This window comes from Xenopus laevis, chromosome 5S (assembly GCF_017654675.1).
Source record: "Xenopus laevis strain J_2021 chromosome 5S, Xenopus_laevis_v10.1, whole genome shotgun sequence".
NCBI classification, from domain to species: domain Eukaryota; kingdom Metazoa; phylum Chordata; class Amphibia; order Anura; family Pipidae; genus Xenopus; species Xenopus laevis.
This window is the reverse complement of record NC_054380.1, coordinates 57,451,566-57,457,819: the sequence shown is the minus strand read 5'-3', so window position 1 is coordinate 57,457,819 and position 6,254 is coordinate 57,451,566.

Genomic DNA, 6,254 nt, shown 5'->3' with positions numbered 1-6,254 from the left:
TAGTGAGACCACGATTATCTCGAAATGATCGTTTAAATGTACAAAGCTTCCATCAACTAAAAAGACAATTTCAGGCGATATTGCCAGCAAAACTAAAGAGTGCTTGGCCCTGCAAACATAGATAGATTGCACTGGGATCGATAAAGATTTTTAAACTTGGCCGATCAATTTTCTGACAGATGTTGGCCGGAAAATCGTAAGATGTACGATCGTTCAAATCCCACTAACCGCACTATAATTTGATGGATTGGTCGGACTGCACTGAAATCGGTCGTTCACCAAAGAAGAATCGTCACATCTTTGGGGACCTTAGCACATTTATTTTATCTGCATAGATGTCATTTGAAGCTTTGTTTTCAGTATATTTCTGGAATGTCATCCGGAACTTTATTCTTTAGAAGAGCAAAATTATGACCTAACTTTTAAAAAGGTCAGACAGAAAGCATTACTTGTTTTTGTCAGACCTGCAAACATACAGTGATATATACCTGCACGGCTGTCTCTGTGAGTCCCACAATTAGCACTGTACCAAGTTAGCTCCAGGTTCTTGGTAGAGGCTAATCTAAGATCAGATTTCCATCACACCTCCATACTATACATGCCATTCATGATAATAAGTATGCCTTTGACCAGAACTGTACAACCCCTAGTCCCAAATCACTGGGACCTATAATAAGAGGACTTATTTATCTCAGGGGCAATGCACATGCTTTTTGCCCACAATACATCGCTAACAGGCACAACTTCCTTTTTTTTCCCTTACTCTGACAGGCACAACTTTTAGCATCCTCTTCTATGCCCTTCTTTGTGCATCATTCAAGAAGTAAGATTACAAGGGACCCTAGAACCTCATAGTTAATTCTCAGGGTTCTTTCATGCCCCTGTGTCCTTCCTGATGTTTCTTACACCAGGATTTCCATTCAGCACAGGGCACAGTGTACAGCTTGCACTGATTTTTGATATAGTGCAAATGTTTGGGTCTCTAAGGGGCAGATTCCTTGTAAGTAAATGACATACTGTACAGCCACAAATGGGCACTTCTTCAATGGCTGAAAATACTGGCAGACCACATGCAGGTCTGTGTATCTGCTGGCTCATTAGTTTAATCTAATTTAACTTTAAAGGAGAACTGAACTCTAAAAATTAATAGGGCTAAAAACGCCATGTTTTATATACTGAACTTATTGCACCAGCCTAAACTTTAAGCTTCTCAATAGCAGCAATGATCCAGGACTTCAAACTTGTCACAGGGGTTCACTATCTTGGAAAGTGTCTGCGACACTCACATGCTCAGTGGGCTCTGAGCAGCTGTTGAGAAGCTAAGTTTAGGGGCCGTCGCAAATTATCAAGCACAAAATTAGGTTGGCCTGTCATATAAGCTGATGCTACAGGGCTGATTATTAAACTCTGATGCTAATTGCACTTGTTTCTGTGCTGCCATGTAGTAATTATTCATATTAATTACTAAAAAGCCTTATAATGTGACAGTTATATTCTATGTGTAATGTATATTTCCGGTTCCTAAGCTCAGTAAGTGACAGCAGCACAGAGCAGATCAGCAGAAAAGAAGATGGGGAGCTACTGGGTATCTTTGGAGACACATATCTTCCATGCTAAAGGGCTGTGGTTGCTGGTACAGAAGCCCAAAACATTATGTACAACATTTCTAGTCTACTTTTTTAGTTTAACTTTCCTTGTCCTTTAACTAGTTTAATCCAGAAAACAACCAATTTTGTGATATTACCCTTAACCTCTGCCTTTACAGTTTATAGCAAGTAAACCAAAACAGCCAGCGTGGGTAAAGTGTTCAATTTAATGAAACAGGTGCATTTGTTCATAAATAATGTAATTGCAGGTTGAACCTTGTATTAATTTAGATTTAGAAGGTATTACTGTGGTTTTCAGTTGTGATCAGTACTGAAAATACAGATGCATCAATCATACTATAGTTCCATAAGAATCCAAGTAGTAGTACAACCCTGGTTTATAAAATAGGAGATTCAATTTGCAGTAGCTCTAGCCAAGTCGTTGGTTTAGTAAAGTATAGATAAAATGTATTCAACAAAAAATCTTTGTGCTGTATTTTCTATTCATTAGAACTTGGGTGGAAATACACACAGAAAGAGCAAACATATAGGGAATAAAGTACCCCCTCTTGTAAAATATAAGGATATTATAAGTTACCAAGGAGTTTCATGACCATATAAAAACACGAGGCCGAAGGCCGAGTTTTTTTTTTATACAGGTCATGGAACTCCGATGTAACTTCTAATATCCTCATATTTTGCAACTGGGGGTACTTTAATATAATACACAAGTTTAAGTGAGTCATGTGACAGAAATTACATCAGTTTATGTCACCGTTTATAACTGATGACATCAGAACTCACTGTTTATAAGGATATAATTTACAAGATATTCATAGCTTTTGTGTATTATAAGTAAATAAACTACAACATTGAAAATGGAAATAAAAATAAATCACAAAATGAAATATGACTCATTTAGACATTCTACAGTGATCATTCAATTTGAGGAGCAGTGTGATGTAAAAGGAAATTGTATATATTCTTAAAGGGATACTGTCCTGGGAAACATTTTTTAATGCATCCGTTAATATTGTAGTTCCAGCAGGCTTCTGTACTGAAATCCATTTTTCAAAAGAGCAAACAGATTTTTTATATTTAATTTTGAAATCTGACATAGGGCTAGACATTCCATGTGCCCCCAGTCATGTGACTTGTGCTCTGATAAACCTCAGTCACTCTTTACTGCTGCACTGCAAGTTGGAGTGATATCACCCCTCTCCCCCCAGCAGCCCATCAGCAGAACAATGGGAAGGTAACCAGATAACTCCCTGGTAGATATAAGAACTAGTAAAAACAATCAATAGTAAATCAATAGTAAAAATCCATGTACCACTGAGACAACTTCAGTTACATTGAGTAGGAGAAACAATAGCCTGCCTGAAAGCAGTTCAATCCTGAAGTGCTGGCTCTTTCTGAAAGCACATGACCAGGCAAAATGACCTGAGATTGCTGCCTACACACCAAAATTACAACTAAAAAAAATACACTTTTTGGTTTAGGGATAAAATGGTAGAGTGGATTGCAATGTAAACAGTGTAATTTAGAAATGAAAACTACACCATAAAAATCACAACAGAATCCCTTTAAACTTAAAGCTCCTGATTCCCAGGGTTTTCTTTACTGTAACGAGTTTAATATTCTTTTCAATAAACTGATATTGTATTTAAGGCTTTTCTTAGTACTGATATATAAGAAGGTAACAATTATAACAGCTTCAATAAACAATATTTTCTGTAAATAATTCATATTAGCCCTGGCTTCACCCTTAGCTTCAGTGGTTTGAAGGCTATCAGCTCACAATTTAGTTGTAGTCCTCAAAAATCTAAATCCTTAAAGGAAAACTATACCCCCAAAATAAACACTTAAGCAACAGATAGTTTATATCATATTAAATGGCATATTAAAGAAACTTACCAAACTGGTCTATATATTTAAGTAATTTTGCCCTTTTACATCTCTTGTCTTGAGGCACCATTTCGTGATGGTCTATGTGCTGCCTCAGAGATCACCTGACCAGAAATAATACAACTCTAACTGTAATAGAAAGAAGTGTTAAAGCAAAAGACAGAACTCTGTCTGTTAATTGACTCATGTGACCTAACATGTGTGGTTTGTTGGTATGTTTGTGTGCACGGAGAATCGTACGATCAATGGCACATACTATTATAAAAGTATATTATTATGAACATGGTTTATTTACATGAAGCAGGATGTTACATATGAGCTGTTTTATGTGATATCTTTTTATAGAGACCTACAATGTTGGGGGGTATAGTTTTCCTTTAAGCCTGCAAGAAAGAGAAAATGGCAAGATGTAAGCAATGTCTTAAATGCGTTAGCTAGTCTTGCTTCATTACTATCATTTGATGTGATCTCTCCATTTTTAGTTATGTAAAACCAAATATCACATGGATTAGGTTTTCTCCAAGTAGCATTCATTTTTAGGAGCCAAATAGTAATCTATATCTGAGTTTTAGGTGTTTGTTTTTAAAAAACATGTTTTTATGCAAAAGTCGACTTAAAGGTACTGTAATCTTTGTTGGTTCAAAACACACTGGATGATGATTGAACTGAGTTCTGTCTGCTTGCTACACTCTGTTGGCTCAGTACCATCAATTGGACAAACATTACAACAAGGAGCTAGGTTATAGTGCCGCTCCTGTATTTTTCTTGGCCTGCCAGAGCTGGGTTTTGCAGCAACTGTGCCTGTGGTCTTCTATTTCCTGATTACATTCCTTACAGCTAAAACTGACAGTTTAAACCTCTGAGACAGCTTTTTGTAGCCTTCCCCTTACCCATGATACTGAACAATCTTTGTTTTCAGATCTTATGAGAGTTGCTTTGAGGATCCCATGCTGTCACTCTTCAAAGGAGAGTCAAACAGAAGCACAACTTGCAATTGGCCACCTTACTGTAAATACTGTACCCTTTCTCATGATTATATACAGTATAAACTTCAAGCTGGAAAAACTGCACTCACAGGGCTTAGTAAAGATAAAAATGCTTTTATTGTTAAATCAGCCATTCTCAAAGTGAAATAATGTAACAAACACCTACATTTAATACCCAGTTTGGCGGAAACCCACTGTGATGTATAGAGAGTGACAAATGTGTAATGCATACAGGCGTAAATCACCGCCCCACTCGAACCCAAGTGAAAATCTCGTTACTAAACATTTACGTGAAAGTTCCTTAATATCGCTCCGTATGAAAAAGTTTGAAACTAAAAAATAACAAAGTAGTGAATGAGTACAGATTATAACTTTGTAGCTAGTTGAAACATTCCTTTATGAAAGTCCAGAGAAAGCGCACCTTTCTTGACAGAATTAATTGAAGCATACCTGAAAAGAAAAAGGATTAAAGAAATTGAAAAAGGAAAACAAAATGACCACTTCAGTACCAAGTCAGTTTGTGGTTGCAAGTCAGTACAGCACATTTAGTGAGATTCTAAGGTTGTGTCTCTCTGTTGGTGCTCAAAGATGGTAGATGTTCGATTAATGGTTGCGGCTTAAGAGCATCATACAATAACAACTGGGGTAAAAAAACCCTCCCATGGCTTACACACGTAAGGACACTTAGTTTCCAGGTCCATGGACAAGTTTAGTAACCCCCCGCTATCAGCCCCATCAGTGTGGCTAATTTTATAGGAAAGAAGGTATGCCAGATATTCACAAAATTAAAGCAAGCCTGCATACCATCCAGTGATGATCCTAGACTCTCAGTGCAACAATAAACTGCAATATATTATATTGTTCCATCACAAGAGTTCTACAACTGTATTATGTAGTCTTCATCCACATTTACCTAAACTCATCAAATCTCTATTGGTGGTGCTTCCTTCAAGAAGTTTTTTTTTATTTAAAAAGACTGAATGCCCGGAAGCAAAAGTCTACTTGGGTTATGTGAAGAATTCCAGTGCCAAAACAGGATATAGGATAACTAGTGTATGTGGCAGGGGGTAAAGGTGATGAGAGAGAAGGGAAAACACACAATAAATCATCTGTGAATTGCAGGGGATGCTGGGAGGTGTTGGAACTGGTACATGAATACATACTTGTAATGATGTTATATTATGAGACCTAGCCCGCTATGAATATCTAGAGAAAAAAAAACATTCATTGTTTGTTAATTTGGTGTTTGTACTCCCTTTCAAAATAACCCTGGAATATCATTCAAGAAGTAGCAATCAGGGTCAAACAAGGCCCGAGGGACACCTGACAGTCCGCTGCCTGTATGGGCCCGTTCTGCTTTCTGATCTTCCCCCTTCTGGCCCGATTGAGAGAATAGGTATGGACAGTGGCAAGGGGGGCCTGGAGGGGGTTTGCAGCTGGGGCAGGGGACCTGGAGGGGGGTTGTGGCTTGGGACCCAAAGGAGGGGTTGGGGGGCCCTGCTGTGTTGGAAGCCCTAGTGGGCCTTGGACCCTCCAGTCCAACACAGAAATACTGTCAGCAAGGTGAGATAAGATGTAAGTTACGACTTTATTTGCTGAACCCTCTTGAAATACTGTACATTATGGTTGATTACCTCAACCTCAAAATCTGATTTTATGAGGGATTTACAACAAAAATAGAACTGAGGCAAAAAAACATCTTTTCATAACTTAGCCATCATTACGACTTGGGAAAATATATGATTATTCATAAATGCTCCCTCTAATTCTAAAT